The sequence below is a fragment of the Bubalus kerabau genome, chromosome 14 (assembly GCF_029407905.1).
Source record: "Bubalus kerabau isolate K-KA32 ecotype Philippines breed swamp buffalo chromosome 14, PCC_UOA_SB_1v2, whole genome shotgun sequence".
NCBI classification, from domain to species: domain Eukaryota; kingdom Metazoa; phylum Chordata; class Mammalia; order Artiodactyla; family Bovidae; genus Bubalus; species Bubalus kerabau.
Window position 1 is genome coordinate 49,584,406 of NC_073637.1, and position 23,564 is coordinate 49,607,969.

Genomic DNA, 23,564 nt, shown 5'->3' on the forward strand with positions numbered 1-23,564 from the left:
ACCAGGGATTGAAACTGTGTCTTTTGCTTTGGCAGGTGAATTCTTTACCACTGGGCCCCCAGGGAAGCCCCTCGGTTCCTCTCTATGTGCATCCTTCACCAGGACTGCTTGAGTGTCCTTATGATGTAGTGGCCAGCCTACCTCAGAACAAGACAGAGAAAGAGACCGTCAGATGGAAGCTCTGTATATGTGTTCTATTTTATGATCTAATCTTGGAAATCACACAGCATCACCACATTCTGTTTACTAGAACCAGGTATCTAAATCTGGACCCCTTTTAAGTGGTGGGGGATTAGGTTCCATGTTTTGAAGTAAGGAGTATCAAAAAATTTGCAGACATGTTTTTACTCTGCCACAGGAAAAAAAAAATATCCACATATGTAAACAACCATCAAGTGGTTTTTCCTGACTTCCTGTCAGGAAAGAAAATGAAGGCCAGAAGATATTAGAACAATGTTTTTTTAGATTCAGAAGAAAAAAAATTAACATAGATTTCTGTATCCAGCAAAAATAGCCTTCAAAGGAAAAATAAATGTGTTTTGACATAGAGAAAATTAGGAGAATCTGTTAGTAGCCAACCTGAAGTGAAGTGAAAGTCACATCAGACTCTGTGACCCCGTGGACTATACATTTCATGGAATTCTCCAGGCCAGAATACTGGAGTGGGTAACCTTTCCCTTCTCCAGGGGATCTTCCCAACCCAGGGATCGAACCCAGGTCTCCTGCTTTGCAGTCAGATTCTTTACCAGCTGAGCCATGAGGGAAGCCCAAGAATACTGGAGTGGGTAGCCTATCCCTTCTCCAGTGGATCTTCTCGACCCGGAATCGAAGCCGGGTCTCCTGCATTGCAGGCAGTTTCTGTACCAGCTGAGCTATCAGAGGAGCCTTTGGCTATTAGAAATACTGAAGGAAACAGCTCAGGCTGAAGTACCCCCACCCCCAACTCAGTAAATGGAAATTCTGTTCTGTCAGTTACCCAAACCATAAACCTGGGAAGCACCCACACATTTTTTTTTCTCCCTCTTTCTCCCTGCCTGAAATTCATCAGCATATGTTATAGGCCCTACCTTGCAATATATCCAGAGTCACACCGAAACTCTTTTAGTTCATCTCATATCCTCCCTCTCTCCTTTGCTTACTCCATCCTGCCACCCTGTCTGCTTTACTGTTCTGACTTCAGGGCCTTTGCTTCATTATTGTTTTTTCCTAGGAGTCTCTTCTTCCATATACGTGAATGGCTAGTTCCCTTACTGGGTTTGGGTCTCTGCCCAAATGTCACTTCATCAGAGAAACCTTCCTTGATCTAAATTAGCATATGTACACGCCTCTATTCCTGTCATTCTCTGGGTCTTTGCCCTGCTTTGTGTTGCTGAATACCTGTACCAACTGTCATACATTTATTGTTTTCTCATGTAATTTCTACTGTCTGCTAATATGATCTGCATGAGAATAGGTACTTTCTTTTGTTAACCTCAATACCTAAAATGACATCTGGCATTTAGTTGTTCAGTTGCTAAGTCATGTCCAACTCTTTGCGATCCCATGGACTGCAGCACACTAGGCTTTCCTGTCCTTCACTATCTCCCAGTTTGCTCAAACTCATGTCCATTGAGTCAGTGATGCCATCCAGCCATCTCATCCTCTGTCGCCCCCTTTTCCTCCTGCCCTCAAACTTTCCCAGCATCAGGATCTTTTCCAGTGAGTCTGCTCTTTGTATCAGGTGGTCAAAGTATTGGAGCTTCAGTTTCAACATCAGTCCTTCCAGTGAATATTAAGGGATGATTTCCTTTAGGATTGACTGGCTTGATCTTGCAGTCCAAGGGACTCTCAAGCGTCTTCTCCAGTGCCACAGTTTGAAAGCATCCATTCTTCGGTGCTCAGCCTTCTCTATGGTCCAACTGTCACATCTGTATGTGACTACTGGAAAAACCATAGCTTTGATTACATGAATCTTTGTAGGCAAAGGGATGGCTCTGCCTTTTAATACACTGTCTAAGTTTGTCATAGCTTTCCTTCTAAGGAGCAGGCATCTTTTAATTTCATGGCTCCAGTCACCATCCATAGTGATTTTGGAGCCCAAGGAAATAAAATCTATCACTGCTTCCACTTTTCCCCATCTGTTTACCATGAAATGATGGAACCAGATACCATGATCTTAGTTTTTTGAATATTGAATTTTAAGCCAGGTTTTTTACTTTCTTCTTTGACCCTCATCAAGAGGCTGTTTAGTTACTCTTTGATTTCTGCCTTTAGAGTGGTATCATCTGCATATCTGAGGTTGTTAATATTTCTCCTGGTAATTTTGATTCCAGCTTGTGCTTCATCCAACCTGGCATTTTGCTTGATGTACTCTGCATATAAGTTAAATAAACAGGGTGACAGTATACAGTCTTGTTGTACTCCTTTCCCAATTTGGAACCAGTTCTATGTTCCATGTAAGGTTCTAACTGTTGCTTCTTGACCCGTGTACCAGTTCCTTAGGAGACAAGTCTGGTATTCCCATCTCTTTAAGAATTTTCCACAGTTTGTTGTGATCCACATGATCAAAGGCTTTCATGTAGTCAGTGAAGCAGAAGTAGATGTTTTTTCTGAAATTCCCTTGCTTTCTCTGTGAGCCAATGAATGTTGGCAGTTTGGTCTCTGGTTCTTCTGCCTTTTCTGAACCCAGCTTGTACAACTGTAAGTTCTCGGTTCATGTACTTCTGAAGCCTAGCTTGAAGGATTTTGAGCATAACCTTACTAGCATGAGAAATGTAGGCACTGTGTAAAAGTTTGTTAGATGAATGAAAAGAAGGGAGAGAAAGAAACAGAGGGCATCGGAACAAAGAGAAGGATGAAGGGGAGAGAAATAAGGCAGAAGGAGTTGAGTAGACCAAGCAGAGAGCTAAAACAAATGTGAAGTAATCACGTCAGTTTATGATATTCTCCAGAATGACTCCAAATTGATATATCAGGCCTGCTTAAAAAGAGCACAGCATTTGTGCAATATGGATTGCATGATGCAGTGACAGGTCATGACAGCAATCCCAAGTCTATCCAGCTGACAGTGCCTGAACCTAGAAGTCTCAGCTAACTTTTTGAAACCATGTGATGTCTGGAATCATGTGGTCTATATATCTATTTCTCCTTTAGCTTCCTAAGGACTGTGTCTCTGTCTTCATCACCTTTTCATCATCTTCAGAAACTATCACAATGCTAGCATGAAACAAACACTTAAATATTGGTTAAATGCATTAGTAAATTGATGAATACAGCAAGGCAGAAAGCAATTAACATTCATAGAGCACCTCTTAAGTAGTATATAGATATAGATGTGGACACAGGTACAGATACAGATATATTTATAGATATACAGATAAATATAGGCACAGATATAAATAGTATACAGTTTACTTAATCTTCACAAAAATCCCATGTTAGGTTTGTTTTGGTCTGTTTTTTGTATGGGAACCTGGAGTTCAAATAAAGTAAGAGACTTGCTTAAGGTCATATAGTAGACAAAGGAAATGGCTGAGGTAAGATTTGATACCAAATCTTTGTGTCTCCAAGGGTTTTGCTCTTTTCTTTTTTCTGTATCAGGCAATATACAGTTACAGAATCATTTAAAATCTGCTAAAGAAGGTTAGAACTTTGAATTTCTTTTATTCCAATTACTTAAACCAGTTCTTCCCTAGCCTAAGTGCCATCCTGCTTCCTCCCTGTGTTTAGCAAGGCCACCTTCTCTCAGTCCTTTTGAACAGCAGAAGGAGGTTGAATGCACATATGTATGTGTGTGTGTGTGTGTGTGTGTGTGTGTGTGTGTGCTCAGTCTTGTCCGACTCTTCACGACCCCATGGACTGTAGCCCGCCAGCCTTCTCTGTCCATAGGATTCTCCAGGTGAGAATACTGGAGTGGGTTGCCACTTCCTTCTCCAGGGGATCATCCCAACCCAGCGATCGAACCTGTATCTGTTAGGTCCTACTGGATTGGCTGCTGCTGCTAAGTCACTTCAGTTGTGTCGGACTCTGTGTGACCCCGTAGACGGCAGCCCACCAGGCTCCCCCGTCCCTGGGATTCTCCAGGCAAGAACACTGGAGTGGGTTGCCATTTCCTTCTCCAATGCATGAAAAGTGAAAAGTGAAAGTGAAGTCGCTCAGTCATGTCTGACCCTCAGCGACCCCATGGACTGCAGCCTGCCAGGCTCCTCCGTCCATAGGATTTTCCAGGTAAGAGTACTGGAGTGGGTGCCATTGCATTGGCAGGCAGATTCTTTACCACTAGTGCCACCTGGGAAACCTTGAATACATATGTCATCCTCCTAATTCATACAGAACAGCAACAAAATAAAAGTCAGAAATTCCTTATGCAAAATTCTAGGCTCCTCTCTAAATCCTTTTACGTAAATTCACCAGTTAATACCCACCTTTGTTGCAACTCATTTCTACTTTGTTTCCCTGCCTAATCGCTGTTCCCTGGGAAGCCTGGATCCCAGTTCTTCTATGTGTTCTTTATCTGTACCTTGAAAACCTTTAGCTCTAATTTCACTTCTTCGCTTCATCTTCAACCATCCACTCTGAACAATTATTCTTTTAAGCAATGGGTTCTCTGTGTTCCCACTGCAAACAGAATGTCCTCAAGTGTTCTGTACAAAAAAGGAACAAATATTTCTCTATCAAGTGTTCTGTGCAAAAAAGAAACATATTTTCTAGGCTTCAGAGAAAGGAGACTTTCCTTATAAGCCTTAAAATAAATATTTTGTAATTTATTTCAGTGAACAGGTTAGTGATTTGAATCACTTGAGAGCCTGTGGGGAACATGGTCATTCTGTTTCCTGGCTAACTAATAGTTGCCAAAAATTTCTTTTTGGTTGTGGAATGTCTGGAATGTAGTCACTATCTTTCTTCCTTTATTTGCCAGAACCTTGGGGTCAAAATGTTGGCTTCAGATCCCAGCTTCACCCCTTGCTGGCCATTTGACTTTGTGTAAGCTCTCTGGGTCAATTTGTTCACAAGTAAAAAGAAAATAATCTTTCCCTCTTCACTCAGTTACTAAGGAGATTAACTACAGCACACAGGAGCCCACTGAACCATTTATGGCCCTTCGTATATGTTATCCGTACTTCTCACATGAGGGATGTGATGGGGTTCTTGACGTAGAGGCATGTTTCTGAACATTACATCAGCAAAAATCACAGTGCCGGGATTCTGAAAGATACAAGAGAATTGGTATTAGAGTTGCAAGGGAAGCTGAGTCAAATCTGAACTACAAGAGTGAATTCAGCCTGGACACAGTCCATTCTGATGGGTTGGATGACCATTTTAAGCTGTCAGTGATCACCTGGCATCAGTATAATCATCTCATTCACATCTTCTAAGTGTGTTTGGTGAGTTTTATTGCTCACAGTATTCTCTGCTTCTTGCAATGGAAAGATTATATTTCTACACTACGGCGACTTCAGGCTTGGCCATAGGACTAGCTTCAGCCAATGAACCGTGAACAGATGGGGCACTTGTGATGTGCGAGCGAAATCTGCCGATGGTGTCACACAATCAACCCTCTTCTGTTTTCCAGCACTATCCCTGGGCAGGCAACTCCCTGAGTCGTAGAAAAAAAGATAATCGTGGCTAGAGGGGAAGCTGGCCTACTGTGGCTATATAGTTTGAGTGAGAACTAAACAAATGTAGAAATCCAAGAAGATGAGTGTATTTTCTTTTTCGAAAGCCTTGATATCTGATTATCCTTTTGCTTTATTTCCTTTTTCTAAAAGTAGAATGCAGATGTAAGCATCCAGAGGACTGGGAGTTTTGGCTGAATCGTTTCTGAGCAGAGATGTGCAGAAGCGTATTTGCCTCAAACAGGAAAAATCTAGTTGTTGGGAGGTACAAAAAATGTCTAGTAACTGTTCAAAAACACTTCCTCTTTTATTAGGTTAAATGAGTTATGAGTTACATGTGAAATATAGATAACAGTAACTTTTTTATTGACAGAGAGTATATAGAAGCAGATATACAAGGCACTGTAATTTTAGACTGTCACTTTATAGTCTGAGTAGAGCATCACAGCTTCATTTCCACACCAAATATAAAAGGGGTATGTTATTTTAATATAATTTTGACTATTTATCTTGTCTTCAGGCTTTGTTTCTTGAAGACATTTCAATTACAACCTTCTTTTAAGATTCAGGTAAACATGACACCAGAAAAATACAGGAACTAGAAAACTTATGACATTTTTCTGCCTTTTATGTACTATGATATTCAAGAGTTTTGAGCAATAGAATAAATGTCAAATTTGTCCAACAGCAACTTTGATACCCATTCCAATAGATATATTTTTACATAAGATACACGAGTTAACTATTTTCTTCGGTAATTTCAATTTTCAGAATAGTTATAAATACCCAGGAAGTACTCAGGAAGCAAAATCTGCTGGAGAATATTATTACCTTCTTTTAAGATTGAACTTTCCATTGAAATTTAAATGTTATTCAATCAACCAACATGTTCGTTGAAGCGTATTTAGTGCAGTGCGCTTACCAGATGGCTCAGTGGTAAAAGAGTCCGCCTGCCAATGCAGATGACACAGGAGATACCAGTTCAATCCTGAATCAGGAAGATCCCCTGGAGGAGCAAATGGCAACCCCTCCAGTATTCTTGCTTGGAGAACCCCATAGACAGGAACTTGATGGGCTACAGTCCATGGGGTCACAAAGAGTCAGACACAACTGAGCAACTGAGTGCACACAGAAAACACTGTTCAGAGAACGCCCAAGCAGAAGAAATAAGCTAGCAAATGCATGCTTTTTGTGACTGATGACACAGATTTAAATTGAAATGCTGGTAATTGTCAGAAACATTTTTAGTATTTGGGGGTGTGCATGCTTGGTGCTAAGTCGCTTCAGTCGTGTCCGACTTTTTGCGACCCACTGGACTACAGCCTATCAGGCTCCTCTGTCCATGGGATTTTCCAGGCAAGAATACTGGAGTGGGTTGCTGTGCCATCCTCCAGGGGATCTTCCTGACCCAGGGATTGAACCCAAGGGTCTTACATCTCCTGCACTGGTAGGCAGGTTCTTTACCAATAGTGCCACACTGGCCCCTTGAAATGGGATGTCACTTCTTAGATTCTGTTCATGCTCAGTTGCTTCAGTCATGTCTGACTTTTTGCGACCCCATGGATGGTAGCCCACCAGGTTCCTCTGTCCATGGGATACTCCTGGCAAGAATACTGGAGTGGGTTGTCATGCCCTCCTCCAGGGGGTCTTCCTGACCCAGGGATCGAACATACGCCTCCTGCATTGCAGGAGGATTCTTTACCACTGACTGGCCTCTTGAAATGAAATGTCAGATTAGGTTATAGAAAGACTGAGTTTGACCTTGCTCAGTCTTTTGTACTTCCTTGCTTGCTTCTTCTGAAGAAAGCACGTTGCTATGCCATGAGCTGACTTGTGAGAAGCCATGAAGCAAGGGCTGGAGGACAGCAATGAGCCCTCTGTCCATCAGCCCACGAGAGACTGAAACTTGACACAACCATGTGAGTGAGCCTGAATGAAAATCCTCGCTTGGCCAAGCCTTCAGATGACTGCAGCCCCATCCAGCACCTTGACTGCATCCTCATGCACCTTGAGGCAGAAAACCCAGCTGAGTTACACCAGATTCCTGAACACAGAAATCTTGAGATAATGAGTGTTTGTTATTTTAAAGTTGTACTTTTTTTTATGTTGAGTTTTCTGTGAATTGTCTCTTCTTATCTTTGAAATGTCTCTTTTTCTATTGGGTAATTTGTCTTTGATATATTTATTTTTAATTGGAGTGTAAGTGCTTTACAATGTTGTGTTAGTTTCTGCTGTACTACAGCATGAATCCGCTATACGTATACATATATCCCCTCTCTCTTAGACCTCCTTCCCATCCCACCCCTATCCCACCTCTCTAGGTTATGACTGAGCACCAAGGTGAGTTCCCTGTGCTATATGGCATAAGCTTGTACTGATTTTAAACTGTTTTCTTTTATCTAAAACAAACAAACAAAAATAACATTTTATTGAGGTATGATTCACATACAGAAAGCTGTATACAACTTGATGAGGTTTTTGGTATTGTTGTTCACTTGCTAAATTGTGTCCGACTCTTTGTAATCCCATGGACTGTAGCAGGCCAGGTTCCTCTGTTCTCTACTGTCTCCCAGAGTTTGCTTAAATTCATGTCCATTGAGTCTGTGATGATATCTAACCATCTAATTCTTTGCCGCCCCCTTCTCCTTTCTCCTTTTGCCGAAAGTCTTCCCCAGCATGAGGGATTTTTCCAGTGAGTTGGCTCTTTGCATCAGGTGACCAAAGTATTAGAGCTTCAGCAACGGTCCTTCCAGTGACTATTCAGGGTTGATTTCCTCTAAGATTGACTGGTTTGATTACCTTGCAGTCCAAGGGACTCTCAAGAATCTTCACCAGCATAACAGTTCAAAAGCATCAATTCTTCAGCTCTCAGCCTTCTTTATGGTCCAACTCTCAAATCCATACAACTACTGGAAACACTGTAGCTTTGACTATTTGGACCTTTGTCAGCAAAGAGATGTCTTTGCTTTTGAATATGCTATCTACGTTTGTCCTAGCTTTCCTTTCATGGAGCAAGTGTCTTTTTTCATGGCTGCAGCCACCACCTGCAGTGATTTTGGAGCCCAAGAAAATCTGTCACTGCTTCCACTTTTTACCCTTCTGTTTGCCATGAAGTGATGGAACGAGATGCATGACCTTAGACTGTTTAATGTTGAGTTTCAAGCCAGGTTTTTCACTCTCCTCTTTTACCTTTATCAAGAGGCTATTTGGTTCCTCCTCACTTTCTGCCATTTGAGTAGTATCATCTGTCTATCTGAGATGATTGATACTTATATTTTTCCCAGCAGTCTTGATTCCAGCTTGTGATTCATCCAGCCTGGTATTTCACATGATGTACTCTGCATATAAGTTAAATAAGCATAGTGACAATATACAGCCTTGACATATTCCTTTCCCAGTTTTGAACCAGTTGGTTGTTCCATGTCTGATTCTGTTGCTTCTTGACCTACATACAGGTTTCTCAGGAGACAGGTAAGGTGGTCTGGTATTCCCATCTCTTTAAGAAAAATAAAATTCTTAAAGAACAGTTAAAAGGCAAGATGGAATGCGAGATTGGCTACCCCGTTGACTCTGTGACCTTGGAGATGTCACACAGCATGCAGGTCTTCTCCTACAAAGGAAGGTGTGTTAGTTTCCTACGACAGCCAGATCACCACAGACTGATTTATCCTCCCACAGTTCTAGAGGCCAGAAGTCCCAAATCAAAGTGTCAGCCCTGCCGGGATCCCTCCAGAATCTAAGGAAAGATTGCTTCTTCTAGCTGTTTCTTCTTATAGCTTCTGGAGGTCACTGGCTATCCTTGGTGTCCCATGGCTTGCGCTGCACCTCTCTAGTCCCTGTCTTTTAAACCATGACACCAAATGAGGCTAGGTCTTAGCTTTTGCCAGCAATAAGAAAACTAAGCAAAGTACAAAAAAAAAAAAAAAAAAAAGGAGCCTTGCTTGCTGCTTTCCAGTACCTGGGGGCCCCCTGCTGTCCACAAAAAGACATTGCAGCCTCTCCCCAGGCTAATGGGAGTTAACTTAACATGCCATTTCCTAAAACTTACTTTTACCACCTCACATACCAGATCATGACTATCATATGCTTTTATCAACCTCATTCTGGATCAGCCAAGCCCTCTTTCTGTGTTTCCAATTTTTCTTAATGGTACCACCATGATCCATATCTTCCTGGCCCTAGCTCGCCTTCCTGCTGCTCTTTTTTCAGCAGTATCATTGTCATGTATTAAACCTCTGCTGTATGTTGGGCACTGTACCAAAATCTTCACATGTATCATTTAGTCTCTCAATAACCCTTATAAGGTAGACAATTATATTGTGTTCCTCTTAGGGAAATGAAAACTGAAGCTTAAGATCACTAAGTAACTTGGGTAATAAATATGACAGGGGTCAAAGCTGGGACTTGAACTAGGAATTCTAGCTGCAAAGCTGTTAATCTTCCAAGCCTATTGCATCCAGCCTGAGTTCTACTGAATAACTAACTTCCACCTGTGATAGCATTCACTAGAGGTGTTTTGTAAAGGGTGATATATAAGCATGCAGAATAATCGTTAGATAAACTAACGTTGTAAAAGAAAATATACATGACATTAATAATAGTTTAGGTTTTAAATTGTTAAATTGTTCTACTAGCAAAATGCATTAGTATGTGCATGCCAGTTGACTATGTTAATTTAATAGATTGAACAGTTATTCACTTTGCTAATTTTTAACCTAACATCTTTTAGCAGATAATTTCCAATGAATGACTAGCACACACACTTGAGCATTTTGATTTGATTTTTTAAATCTCTATAGAATATACATTTCAAAACACATGAGTATACTAAGCTAATCCTCCTTTCTCAATCCCCAAATTATCTTCTCATTCCCATCACACACACAAAGATGGCTCCAGAGTTCTGCATCTAGCAGAGGGGATGAGGGGTAGGAAAGAAGGGACCACGTGATGGACAAAGATGGTCCAAGGCTCTCAATATTGTAAACCCCTTATAACTTTCCTGGCTGTGATAAAAGTTTTGTTTTAGAGGCAGAAACCAACTTGAGAATACCTAATCAATTCTAAGTTTCTCAGACATATTATAGTGACATGGGTATTATTGAGTCTAGCTCTTCTGTCTGTGGTTGCCCGTTTTAAAGCACCTTTGGTTAAAATTGTATCAGTTCAGTTCAGTCGCTCAGTCGTGTCCGACTCTGCGACCCTATGAATCGCAGCACGCCAGGCCTCCCTGTCCATCACCAACTCCCGGAGTTCTCTCAGACTCATGTCCATCGAGCCAGTGATGCCATCCAGCCATCTCATCCTCTGTTGTCCCTTCTCCTCAGCATCAGAGTCTTTTCCAATGAGTCAACTCTTCACATGAGGTGGCCAAAGGACTGGAGTTTCAGCTTTAGCATCATTCCTTCCAAAAACATCCCAGGGCTGATCTCCTTCAGAATGGACTGGTTGGATCTCCTTGCAGTCCAAGGGGCTCTCAAGAGTCTTTTCCAACACCACAGTTCAAAAGCATCAATTCTTCGGCACTCAGCTTTCTTCACAGTCCAATTCTCACATCCATACATGACCATTGGAAAAACCATAGCCTTGACTAGACGGACCTTTGTTGGCAAAGTAATGTCTCTGCTTTTCAATATGCTATCTTGGTTGGTATACCTAACTTCTATTTTCTTATTGACTGACTCCAAAGAAAGAGGACCTGGATAAAGAGAATGTTAGACAAGGGCCCAATACACATGTGAAAATTGTGTATTTGTTTGATGATTATTATTGAGAAATACCTTCCTAGTGAATGTGTTGGAATGGGGACTGGAAAGTGGGACTGAATGTTCCATAAGTTGGAACTTGACTTTGAAGCTTAGAGTCAAATATCATATTGTATTAAAAAATACATGAAAAACAGCGTGAGCTTTGGGTGATGTTTACTACTCAGTAGTGATACCTAGTCATCACTTGGAGAAGGCAATGGCACCCCACTCCAGCACTCTTGCCTGGAAAATCTCATGGATGGAGGAGCCTGGTGGGCCGCAGTCCATGGGGTTGCTAAGAGTCGGACAAGACTCAGCGACTTCACTTTCACTTTTCACTTTCATGCATTGGAGAAGGAAATGGCAACGCACTCCAGTGTTCTTGCCTGGAGAATCCCAGGGACGGGGGAGCCTGGTGGGCTGCCGTCTATGGGGTGGCACAGAGTCAGACACGACTGAAGCGACTTAGCAGCAGCAGCAGCAGCCATCACTAGACCCACATCTCCTTCCATAAAGAGGCAACTTATGAAGATTTTTTAAAAGTTTCCACCTATAGCTCTATGAGAAATCTCTCATGGTAGCTCACTGAGTTCTAGGAAAATATAGAGAGGGGGAAACTAATACAAACTGAATGAGGGTCGAGAACTTAGAAGAATTGTGAAGAAGAGTCAAGGCCAGATGAGTAAGTAGAGGCCAGTCATGAAGACTTCTTTCTACCCAGCCAAGAGGGTAACATAAATAACCAACACACAAAAAATGCTTTCATTAGTGATCAGAAACCAACTGTGTTTGCCATTTTTTTTTATTGAAGTATAATTGATTTACAATGTTGTGTTAGTTTCTGGTGGACAGCAGAGTAATTCACTTATATATTAATTATATATAATTCATATTATTTTCCATTATGGTTTATTACAGGACTGAATGTAGTTCCCTGTGCTATACAATAAGACCATGTTGTGTATTCAGTCTGTGTATAATAGTTTGCATCTGCTAATCCCAATGCAACACTTCCCCACCACTGTCCCCTTGGCAACCGCAAGTCTATATCAGTGAGTCTGTTTCTGTTTCATAGATTCATTTGTGTCATATTTTAGATTCCACATGTAAATGATATCCTATGATATCTTTCTGTTTTACTTCACATCATATGATGGTCTATAGTTCCATCCATTTAGTTGCAAATGGCATTTCATTTTTTGTGTGACTAAGTACTATTCTCATGTGTGTGTGTGTGTGTGTGTGTGTGTGTCTCACATCATCTTTATCCATTCATCTGTCAGTGAATATGTAGGTTGTTTCCATGTCTGCTGCTGCTGCTAAGTCGCTTCAGTCGTGTCCGACTCTGTGCGACCCCATAGACAGCAGCCCACGAGGCTCCCCCGTCCCTGGGATTCTCCAGGCAAGAACACTGGAGTGCGTTGCCATTTCCTTCTCCAATGCATGAAAGTGAAAAGCGAAAGTGATGTCGCTCAATCAGGTCCGACTCTTTGCGACCCCATGGACTGCAGCCTACCAGGCTCCTCCATCCATGGGTTTTCCAGGCAAGAGTACTGGAGTGGGGTGCCATTGCCTTCTCCTGGGCTATTGTTAATTGTGCTGCCATGAACATAGTGAAAGTCGCTCAGTCGTGTCCGATTATTTGTGACCCCATGGACTGTAACCTGCCAGGCTCCTCTGTCCATGGAATTCTCCAGGCCAGAATACTGGAGTGGGTAGCCAGTATTCTTCCCCTTCTCCAGGGGATCTTCCCAACCCAGGGATCTAACCCAGGTCTCTTGCATTGCAGACAGATTCTTTATGATCTGAACCACCAGGGAAGCCCATGAACATAGGGTGCATGTATCTTTTTGAACTATACTTTTGCCCTGACATATGCCAGGAGTGGGATTTCTGGATGGCAACTCTAGTTTTTTGAGGCACCACCATACTGTTCTCCACAGTGGCTGCACCAATGTACATTCCCAACCAACAGTGTAGGAAGGTTCCCTTTTCTCCAGACCCTCTCTAGCATTTGTTATTTGTAGACTTTTTAATGATAGACACTCTGACCAGTGTGAGGTGGTACCTCATTGTGATTTTGATTTTGTTTGCCACTTGAGTAATCCTCAAACAAGCAAGTAGCAACATAAAAGTTTCTCCCAGGGAATTCCCTGGTGGTCCAGTGGTTAGGACTCTGCACTTTGACTGCCAGGGGCCTGGGTTTGATCCCTGTTGTGGGAACTAAGGGTTAGGGTTAGGCAATGGCAACCCACTCCAGTACTCTTGCCTGGAAAATCCCATGGACGGAGGGGCCTGGTGGGCTGCAGTCCATGGGGTCGCTAGGAGTCAGACACGACTGAGCGACTTCACTTTATTTTTTCACTTTCATGCATTTGAAAAGGAAATGGCAACCCCCTCCAGTGTTCTTGCCTGGAGAATCCCAGTGACGGGGGAGCCTGGTGGGTTGCCGTCTATGGGGTCACACAGAGTCGGACATGACTGAAGCAACTTAGCAGCAGCAGTGGGAACTAAGATTCCACAAGTCGAGTGGAGTGGCAAAAAAAAAAAAAGAGTATCTTCCAGTGGTCAAAAAGTCTTACTTTCCTAAACATCAATATTGTGTCCTGATCTTAGGATATCAAAAACCTAAGCTTCCACAGGCTCAAGGACTCACCATCCTCAAAGCATACTAAATCTATTTTTATCTGTTCTGCCTGTTAACATTCTTCACCAAGGAGAGGAATATTGGCTGATATATTTCAAAAGATCTCAACAGGGACTTTTTGAGTTTTCTAGTTAATTTTAAGTTAGGAAAAAAAAATGTTTCACAGTATCTGGGTACCTTATTTTTCTAGAAGGGTTTCATCAAAGTTTTATTTCAGTGATTCAGGGCTTTAAATTGAAGCACTAAATATTCATCTGAGCTAGAATCATGGGGAAGATTCTTCATTACACGTTTAAGTGATCAAATAATTAGAAAGAAAATGTTATTAAAAAAGAAGTCAAGGTACAGTATGATGACTATAGTAATAATACTGTATTGCATATTTGAAAGTTGCTAAGAGTGTAGATCTTTTTTTAATTGAAGTCCAGTTGATATATTAGTTTCAGGTGCATATCAGTGATTCAACATTTTAATAGATTGTACTCTACTTAAAGCTATTTTAAAATAATGGTTTTATTTCTGTGTGCTGTACCATATGTCCTTACTGCTTGTTTCAGTTCAGTTCAGTCCCTCAGTCGTATCCGACTCTTTGCCACCCCATGGACTGCAGCACGCCAGGCTTCCCTGTTCATCACCAACTCCGGAGCCTACTCAAACTCGTGTCCATGGCGTCGGTGATGCCATCCAACCATCTCATTCTCTGTTGTCCCCTTCTCCTCCCGCCTTTAATCTTTCCCAACTTCAGGGCCTTTCCCAATGAATCGACTCTTCCCATCAGGTGGCCAAACTACTGGAGTTTCAGCTTCAGCATGAGTCCTTCCCTTGCTGCTTGTTTATTTTATGCATAGTAGTTTGCATCCCTGATCCTCCATCCCTATCTTATCCCTCTCCTTATTGATGACACTAGTTTGTCCTCTGTACCTGTGAATCTGTTTCTGTTTTATTATATTCATTTGTTTTATTTTTTAAATTCCACATATAAATGGTAACATAGAGTATTTGTCTTTCTCTGTCTGACTTACTTCACTAAGCATAATACCCTCTACGTTCATCCATGTTGTTGCAAATGGCTGAATTCCATTCGTTCTTATGACTGAATAATAGTCCATTGTAGATATATGCAAAAGTTCTCATCACAGGAAAAAAATTGCACCTAGACTTACTGTGGTGATCATTTTCTGATATATACAAATATCAAGTCATTATGTTGTGTATCTGAAGCAAATATAATGTCTTATGTCAATTATACATAATTAATTTCAAAAATTATTTCATTTTCTCAATGAAAAAAGAAATTTTTTTAAAAGTCAAGTCAGAGGAAGAAGACTAAGACTATAGGTATTATGTGAAAAGTAAGAAAGCACTCAGTAAATGCATTTTGTTCTCTAAAAGAAAGGTTTGTGATTCTACAATATCTTTATGTTTTCTGATAAAAGGTAATAAATATTTATTGAGAACAGCTTGGAAAAAATAAAGAGATAAATAAATAGCACCCAAATTTTACTATTCAAACGGGATTGAAGTTAATATTTTGATATTATTTTTCAAAGTTTCTTAACCTCTCTGAGCTTCAGTTTCTTTGTCAAATGAGGTTAATAATGGTACCAACCTCATAAGGTTATTCAGAAATTAAATAGATAGCACGTGTGAAAACCTAATCTTTGGTACAGAAAGATCAGCTGTAGTTATATTTTAGTACATATATCCGTTTTATATTTTATAAATTGGGGGCATACTTATTTTGTTTAATCCTGATTTTTTACTAAAAAATATTTTGAACATTTTCCAAGGTCATTAAATTTTTTTACAGGCTATTATTAATAGCTTCATAGTATGGCATTCCAAGTGGGTCAGTGGTCAGCAGGAGATGCAGGTTTGATCCCTCGGTCAGAAAAATCCCCTGGGGTTGGCAATGCAGCCCCACTCCAGTGGTCTTGCCTGAGCAGTCCCTGGACAGAGGAGCCTGGCAGGTTACATTCTGTGGGGTCACAAAGAGTTAGACACAACTGAGCGCGTGGTATTCCATCCTGTAAACCAGTCATTCCCACCAAGCATGGTTTTGCCCCCAGTGGACATTTTACAGTGTGCTTTTTGATGGGCACAACGGGGAGAAATGGAGTACTCCTGGCATCTAGTGAGTTAGAAGCTGGGCTGCTGCTAAACATCCTTCAAAGCACAAGACAGTCCCCCAAAACAGAATTCTACAGCCCAAAATATCAAAGTGTTGCCACTGAGAAATCCAAGAATGTGTCAGGATTTCTTTTTGAATCAAGCCATTCTTACTCAACTTTAATTTTTTTAATTATTGTAATAACACTGGAATGAAAATACCAGTAGTGTCTTTTTGCTGAGGCTGCTCTATGGCCTGTGTGATAATTGATTTTAAGCTACAGCAATATAAGAATTTTGTGGTGTGTGTGTGTGTGCATGCATCTGTGTGTAGGCTTTTCTCTGGAGCATAATGCAAATTATCCCTAAGCCATATCCTTTGTTCTTGTTCAGTCACTTAGTTGTGTCCAACTCTCTCAAGTTAAGTAAGCAGGGTGACAATATACAGCCTTGATGTACTCCTTTCCCCCAATTTTGAACCAGTCTGTTCCGTATCCGGTTCTAATTGTTGCTTCTTGACCTGCACACAGGTTTCTCAGGAGGCAGGTAAGATGGTCTGGTATTCCCATCTCTTGAAGAATTTTCCACAGTTTGTTGTGATGTACACGGTCAAAGGCTTTAGCATAGTAAATGAAGCAGAAGTAGATGTTTTTCTGGAATTCCCTTGCTCTTTCTATGATTCAACGGATGTTGACAATTTGATCTCTGGTTCCTTTGCTTTTTCTGAATCCAGCTTGAACATCTGGAAGTTCTTGGTTCATGTACTGTTGAAGCCTGCCTTGGAGGATTTTGAGCATTACCTTGCTAGCATGTGAAATGAGTGCACTTGTGTTGTAGTTTGAGCATTCTTTGGCAATGCCTTTCTTTGGGATTGGAATGAAAACTGACCTTTTCCAGTCTTCTGGACACTGCTGAGTTTTCCACATTTGCTGGCATATTGAGTGCAGCACTTTCACAGCATCATCTTTTAGGATTTGAAACAGCTCAGCTGGAATTCCATCACCTCCACTATTTTTGTTCATAGTGATGCTTCCTAAAGTCTACTTGTCTTTGCACTCCAGGATGTCTGGCTCTAGGTGACTTATCACACCATAAGGGTTATCCAGGTCATTAAGATCTTTTTTGTACACTTCTGTATATTATTGCCATCTCCCAAGGACAATTAAATGGCACTTGAGATGTCCTGAAAAGGATCAACATTTTCAGAGTAGATTATTTGGTAAAGTATTCTTATTGACATCTATACCAGAGGGTGTATTAATTAGTATTTTTGTTGTTCAGTTACTAAATTGTATCTGACTCTCTGTGACCCATGGACTGCAGCACGCCAGGCTTCTCTGTCCTTCATTATCTCTCGGAGTTTGCTCAAACTCATGTCCATTGACTCAGTGATGCTATCCACCCATGTCATCCTCTGTCACCCCCTTCTTGTCCTGCCCTCAGTCTATCCCAATATCAGGGTCTTTTCCAGTGAGTTGGCTCATCTTATCAGATCGCTAAAGTATTGGAGCTTCAACTTCAGCATTAATCCTTACAGTGGTGTAATGAATGACGTTTCCTATAAGTGATTGATAAGAATTTAAAAGATACACTGCTCATGGATGCCAGGAATAAGATAAGCCCAGGAATCCAGTACCGTTATTAAAGTATTGGAGGTTAATCCCTCCATCCATGAGAGACCCTGAGATCTGTTGGACTCTACACTCACAGTCCTGCCTTCAGGCCATATAGTGTTAGCCTTTCAACCAGGGTGCTGGTGACCGTAACATAAAAGAGAGAGCCGGCCTCTCTAAAGATTGTAGATGGAATGTATTTGGACTGGTTTGGGGGAAATATAACTGATATCAAAACAGTGATTTCCCTGACGTTGTTTCTTAGGACAAAACTACTTTGAAACACACACAGGGACAGACACACCATCCCCCCCCACACACACACAGGCTGAACCCTACTTTGAAACACACACAAGGACAGACACACAACACACACACACACACACACACACACACACACACACACACAGGCTGAACCCAAAAGTCAAGGTCATCAGATAGATTTTGAGTTGATCTGGACTTTACTTCATAGATTGGTGACTTGGGGCAATTTCCTACTTGGAGCCTCAGTTTCCCTCATAAAATAAGGATTACATCACCAACCTCACTGATGACATGAGCTACATAGCACATTGTAAGCATGCTACAGATGTTTGTATTATTTGCATGTTTTGGCACCCAACTCTACTTCATTCCTTAGGACAGATTTCTAGAAATGCAGTTTCTGGTCAATATATCACCTCTGAATGGAACATGACCACCAGTATTTTCTCAATAAAGCACTGATTGCCTCAGTGATTTAATGATTTTTTTTTTCTTTTCTTTTTTTCATTTTTTTCTTTTAGGGGAAGAAAAGGCCAGTCTTTGGATTGTTCTTTTCTGATGGGAGTCAACTCTTCTATTTGGTTTTAAGAATGTCTTTTGGGAGACTGGTATTCCCAGTTGCCTGCTGTCCACCCAGTGTTCAAGTACAACCAGCACCCCGCCACCTGCCTCCTGAGATAGTTCTAGAAAAGCCTTATACCAGGTCTTGCCCATGGCAGGATTAGAGTTTGTGGGACTAAGAGAAGTAGATCTTATTCTTTGCCTTCAGAAAAGAAAGCTTATTTGCATTTTATAATGAGAAAGACAAGACACATTATACAGTCCTTCAAAATAAAAAAGCTAGTAATGAAAATGTCAGTGTGTATGTGTGTGTATAATGATGTGTTTATCAGTTGTAACAAATGTCCTATCCTGGTATCTGACAGTGATTGTGAGGGAAACTGTGGAGTTGTATGTGTGTGTGTATATGTGCGCATGCATAGTCGGGGTGGGGACAGGGTACAGGGGAACTCTTTGTACTTTTCGCTCCATTTACTGTGAACCTAAAACTTCTCTAAAGTCTGTTTCTTTAAGTGTATTTATTTTTTTGGCAGCGCTGTGTGGCACATGGGATCTGGTCGCAAGTGACCAGGAGATCGAACCCATGTGGCCTGCAGTGGAAGCATGGAGTCTTAACCACTGGACCGCCAGGGAAGTCCTAAAGTCTATTATTTAAGTGATTAGTAGTAGTCTTTAGGGGAAAAAAAGTGAATTGGGTAAATATGGGCAAAATTCTTAGCACAATGCCAAGCATGTAACTGCTCGAGCAGTGTTTATCGTTGTTAATAGGAGAAAATACAAACAATGGCAGGAATTGCTTTAATCTATACATCTATTTCCCCATAATAATAATACAATAATCTGAATACTTATTTTTAAAAAAAAGGGGGAAGGAGAGGGCTGTATGTGGAATACTTGGTACTAAAATTCAGATGTCCTGCCTATAAATGCCCCTATCATTTCTTCATTCAGTAGACATTTGCGGCCCACCGCAATGTGTAAGGCACCCTACCCAGTGCTGAGAATATAAAGATGAGTGAGACCCAACCAGTCCACCAGGAACATAAGCGTGAGTAATCAAGAGTCACAGGGTGGGAAGTCTACGTCAGGCCAACTGCATGTTCAGATATTAGTCATTTTAAAGTATCAAGGTAGAAAAGATCTTATTCAAGTAACTTTACAAGAAATGGGGAGAAAACTATAATACTTTACTATGGGATATAGAGATATTGTTAGTCACTCAGTCATGCATTACGCTGCGACCCCGTGAATAGCCCACCAGGCTCCTCTGTCCATGGAATTCTCGAGGCAAGAATACTGGAGTGGGTTGCCATTCCCTTCTCCAGGGGTTCTTCCCAACCCAGGGATCGAACCTGGAGTCTCCTGCATTGTGAGCAGAGTCTTCACCGTCTTAGCCGCCAGGGAAGTCCATTAAGGGATATAAAATAAGACAAACGCATGTCCATCAGCATTCCCTTCAGTTCAGTTCAGTTCAGTCACTCAGTCATGTCCGACTTTTTGCAACCCTATGAACCGCAGCACCTCAGACCTCCCTGTCCATCACCAACTCCCAGAGTCCACCCAAACCCATGTCCATTGAGTCAGTGATACCATCCAACCATCTCATCCTCTGTCGTTCCCTTCTTCTCCTGCCCTCAATCTTTCCCAGCATCAGTGTCTTTTCAAATGAGTCAGCTCTTTGCATCAGGTGGCCAAAGTATTGGAGTTTCAGCTTCAACATCAGTCCTTCCAATGAACACCCAGGACTGATCTCCTTTAGGATGGACTGGTTGGATCTCCTTGCAGTCCAAGGGACTCTCAAGAATCTTCTCCAACACTACAGTTCAAAAGCATCAATTCTTCAGTGCTCAGCTTTCTTCACAGTCCAACTCTCACATCCATACATGACTACTGGAAAAACCATAGCCTTGACTAGATGGACCTTTGTTGAAAAAGTAATGTCTTTGCTTTATAATATACTATCTAGGTTGGTCATAACTTTCCTTCCAAGGTGTAAGTGTCTTTTATTTCATGGCTGCAGTCACCATCTGCAGTGATTTTGGAGCCCAAAAAAATAGTCAGCCACTGTTTCCACTGTTTCTCCATCTATTTGCCATGAAGTGATGGGACCAGATGCCATGATCTTCGTTTTCTGAATGTTGAACTTTAAGCCAACTTTTTCACTCTCCTCTTTCACTTTCATCAAGAGGCTCTTTAGTTCCTCCTCACTTTCTGCCATAAGGGTGGTGTCATCTGCATATCTGAGGTTATTGATATTTCTCCCGGCAATCTTGATTCCAGCTTGTGCTTCTTCCAGCCCAGCGTTTCTCATGATGTACTCTGTATATAAGTTAAATAAGCAGGGTGACAATATACAGCCTCAACGTACTCCTTTTCCTATTTGGAACCAGTCTGTTGTTCCATGTCCAGTTCTAACTGTTGCTTCCTGACCTGCATAGAGGTTTGTCAAGAGGCAGGTCAGGTGCTCTGGTATTCCCATCTCTTTCAGAATTTTCCATAGTTTATTGTGATCCACACAGTCAAAGGCTTTGGCATAGTCAATGAAGCAGAAATAGATGTTTTTCTGGAACTCTCTTGCTTTTTCTATGAACCAGTGGATGTTGGCAATTTGATCTCTTGTTCCTCTGCCTTTTCTAAAACCAGCTTAAACATCTGGAAGTCCACGGTTCACATACTGTTGAAGCTGGCTTGGAGAATTTTGAGCATTACTTTACTAGCATGTGAGATGAGTGCAATTGTGCAGTAGTTTGAGCATTCTTTGGCATTGCCTTTCTTTGGGATTGGAATAAAAACTGACCTTTTCTAGTCCTGTGACCACTGCTGAGTTTTCCAAATTTGCTGGCATATTGAGTGCAGCACTTGCACAGCATCATCTTTCAGGATCTGAAATAGCTCAACTGGAATTCCATCACCTCCACTAGCATTGTTCCCTAAATTAATCCAAAAAATCAATGTAATCCAATTAAAATATGCCCAATGGATTATTTTTTTTGACAAAACCAGTTTTTAAGTTCAAATGGAATCATAAACCTGTGAAATATCTAGAAAAAAATTAAGCACAGAGATAAGCTTCAGATCAGATCAGTCATTCAGTTGTGTCCAACTCTTTCCGACCCCATGAATCGCAGCACACCAGGCCTCCCTGTCCATCACCAACTCCCAGAGTTCACTGAGACTCACGTCCATCATGTCAGTGATGCCATCCAGCCATCTCATCCTCTGTCGTCCCCTTCTCCTCTTGCCCCCAATCCCTCCCAGCATCAGAGTCTTTTCCAATGAGTCAACTCTTCACATGAGGTGGCCAAAGTACTGGAGTTTCAGCTTTAGCATCATTGCTTCCAAAGAAATCCCAGGGCTGATCTCCTTCAGAATGGACTGGTTGGATCTCCTTGCAGTCCAAGGGACTCTCAAGAGTCTTCTCCAACACCACAGTTCAAAAGCATCAATTCTTCAGCGCTCAGCCTTCTTCACAGTCCAACTCTTACATCCATACATGACCATAGGAAAAACCATAGCCTTGACTAGATGGACCTTTGTTGGCAAAGTAATGTCTCTGCTTTTGAATATGCTCTCTAGGTTGGTCATAACTTTCCTTCCAAGGAGTAAGTGTCTTTTAATTTCATGGCTGCAGTCACCATCTGCAGTGATTTTGGAGCCCAGAAACATAAAGTCTGACACTGTTTCCACTGTTTCCCCATCTATTTCCCATGAGGTGGTGGGACCAGATGCCATGATCTTTGTTTTCTGAATGTTGAGCTTTAAGCCAACTTTTGAGATAAGCTTAGCATTTATTAAATACACTAGTATATTCCATTAAAAAAAAAAAAAAAGAAAGGCTGAAGCCACATGGATGTAGCTGTGTGGATTTATGCCCTGTCCTGATTTAAGTAGTCTTGCTAGTGTGTTTTCTCTTTTTAGCCTAGGGGCGTTGCAACATAGTAAGATTTGAGATGGATGAAAAACATGCCTCTTCCTCCCCATTCTCTTCCTCCTTCTAATGTTGAAGAATTATTTTGAACTTGGGCTCCTTCTCCAGAAGATCATGTTGAGAATCTGGAATCTGACCATCAGTATACATACCTCAGTTTGAAGACTATTAACTTATATGAAAGAGAGACTGATGTGCCAAGCAATGGAATTTTCAATTTATCCCCATTTACAAAGGTTTCTGAACCCCCACACTGTTGACATTGTGGAAATTGGGGGAAATTCTTTGCTGTTGGGCGAGGTCATCCTCTATAGGACAGTGAAGAGTGCTCAGCAGTGTCCCTGACCTTCAGCCACCAGATGCTGGGAGAAAGCACCCCACCCCTCCAGCTGCAACAACCAAATGCCTCCAGATTTTGCCAGATGTCCCCTGGGGGATGGGACAGCCCCTACTTGATCACCACCACAGTAGACAAAAGGTAAGTCATTGAAGGGCTTGAGGCAATAAGACATAATCAGAATTGTGATTATTTGTATTGCTTTTAAAAGTAATTGCAATATGAATATGGGGGATGGCCTAATAAACTTTTTATAGACCTGACGAAAAAGGAGGAATCTTGGGAGACATTTGGCTGTTCAATATCAAAATACACTCTGCTACTGCTAAGTCACTTCAGTCGTGTCCGACTCTGTGCGACCTCATACACAGCAGCCCACCAGGCTCCCCCGTCCCCGGGATTCTCCAGGCAAAAACACTAGAGTGGGTTGCCATTTCCTTCTCCAATGCATGAAAGTGAAAAGTGAAAGTGAAGTCGCTCAGTCGTGTCCGACCCTCAGCGACCCCATGGACTACAGCCTTCCAGGCTCCTCCATCCATGGGATTTTCCAGGCAAGAGTACTGGAGTGGGATGCCATTGCCTTCTCCGAAATACACTCTAAAGCTTTGTTATTTAAACTGTGGAGTACTTGGATAGGAACTGATAAAGAGATCTAAGAAATGGAGCAAACAGTCCAGAAATAGACTAATATTAGGAAGAAGAATGAAATAAGCAGTCTCCTAATAGGATGGTGACATAATGGTGCAAGTTGGTACAATCTTTGG

General features: G+C 41.5%; 1 protein-coding gene across 1 annotated transcript in view; it reads left to right on the forward strand.

Annotated features, from left to right (window-relative positions):
* The window catches only part of RAD21 (RAD21 cohesin complex component), an 88,232-nt gene that overhangs the window by 3,915 nt on the left and 60,753 nt on the right, over positions 1-23,564 (forward strand). The window lies entirely within an intron of this gene.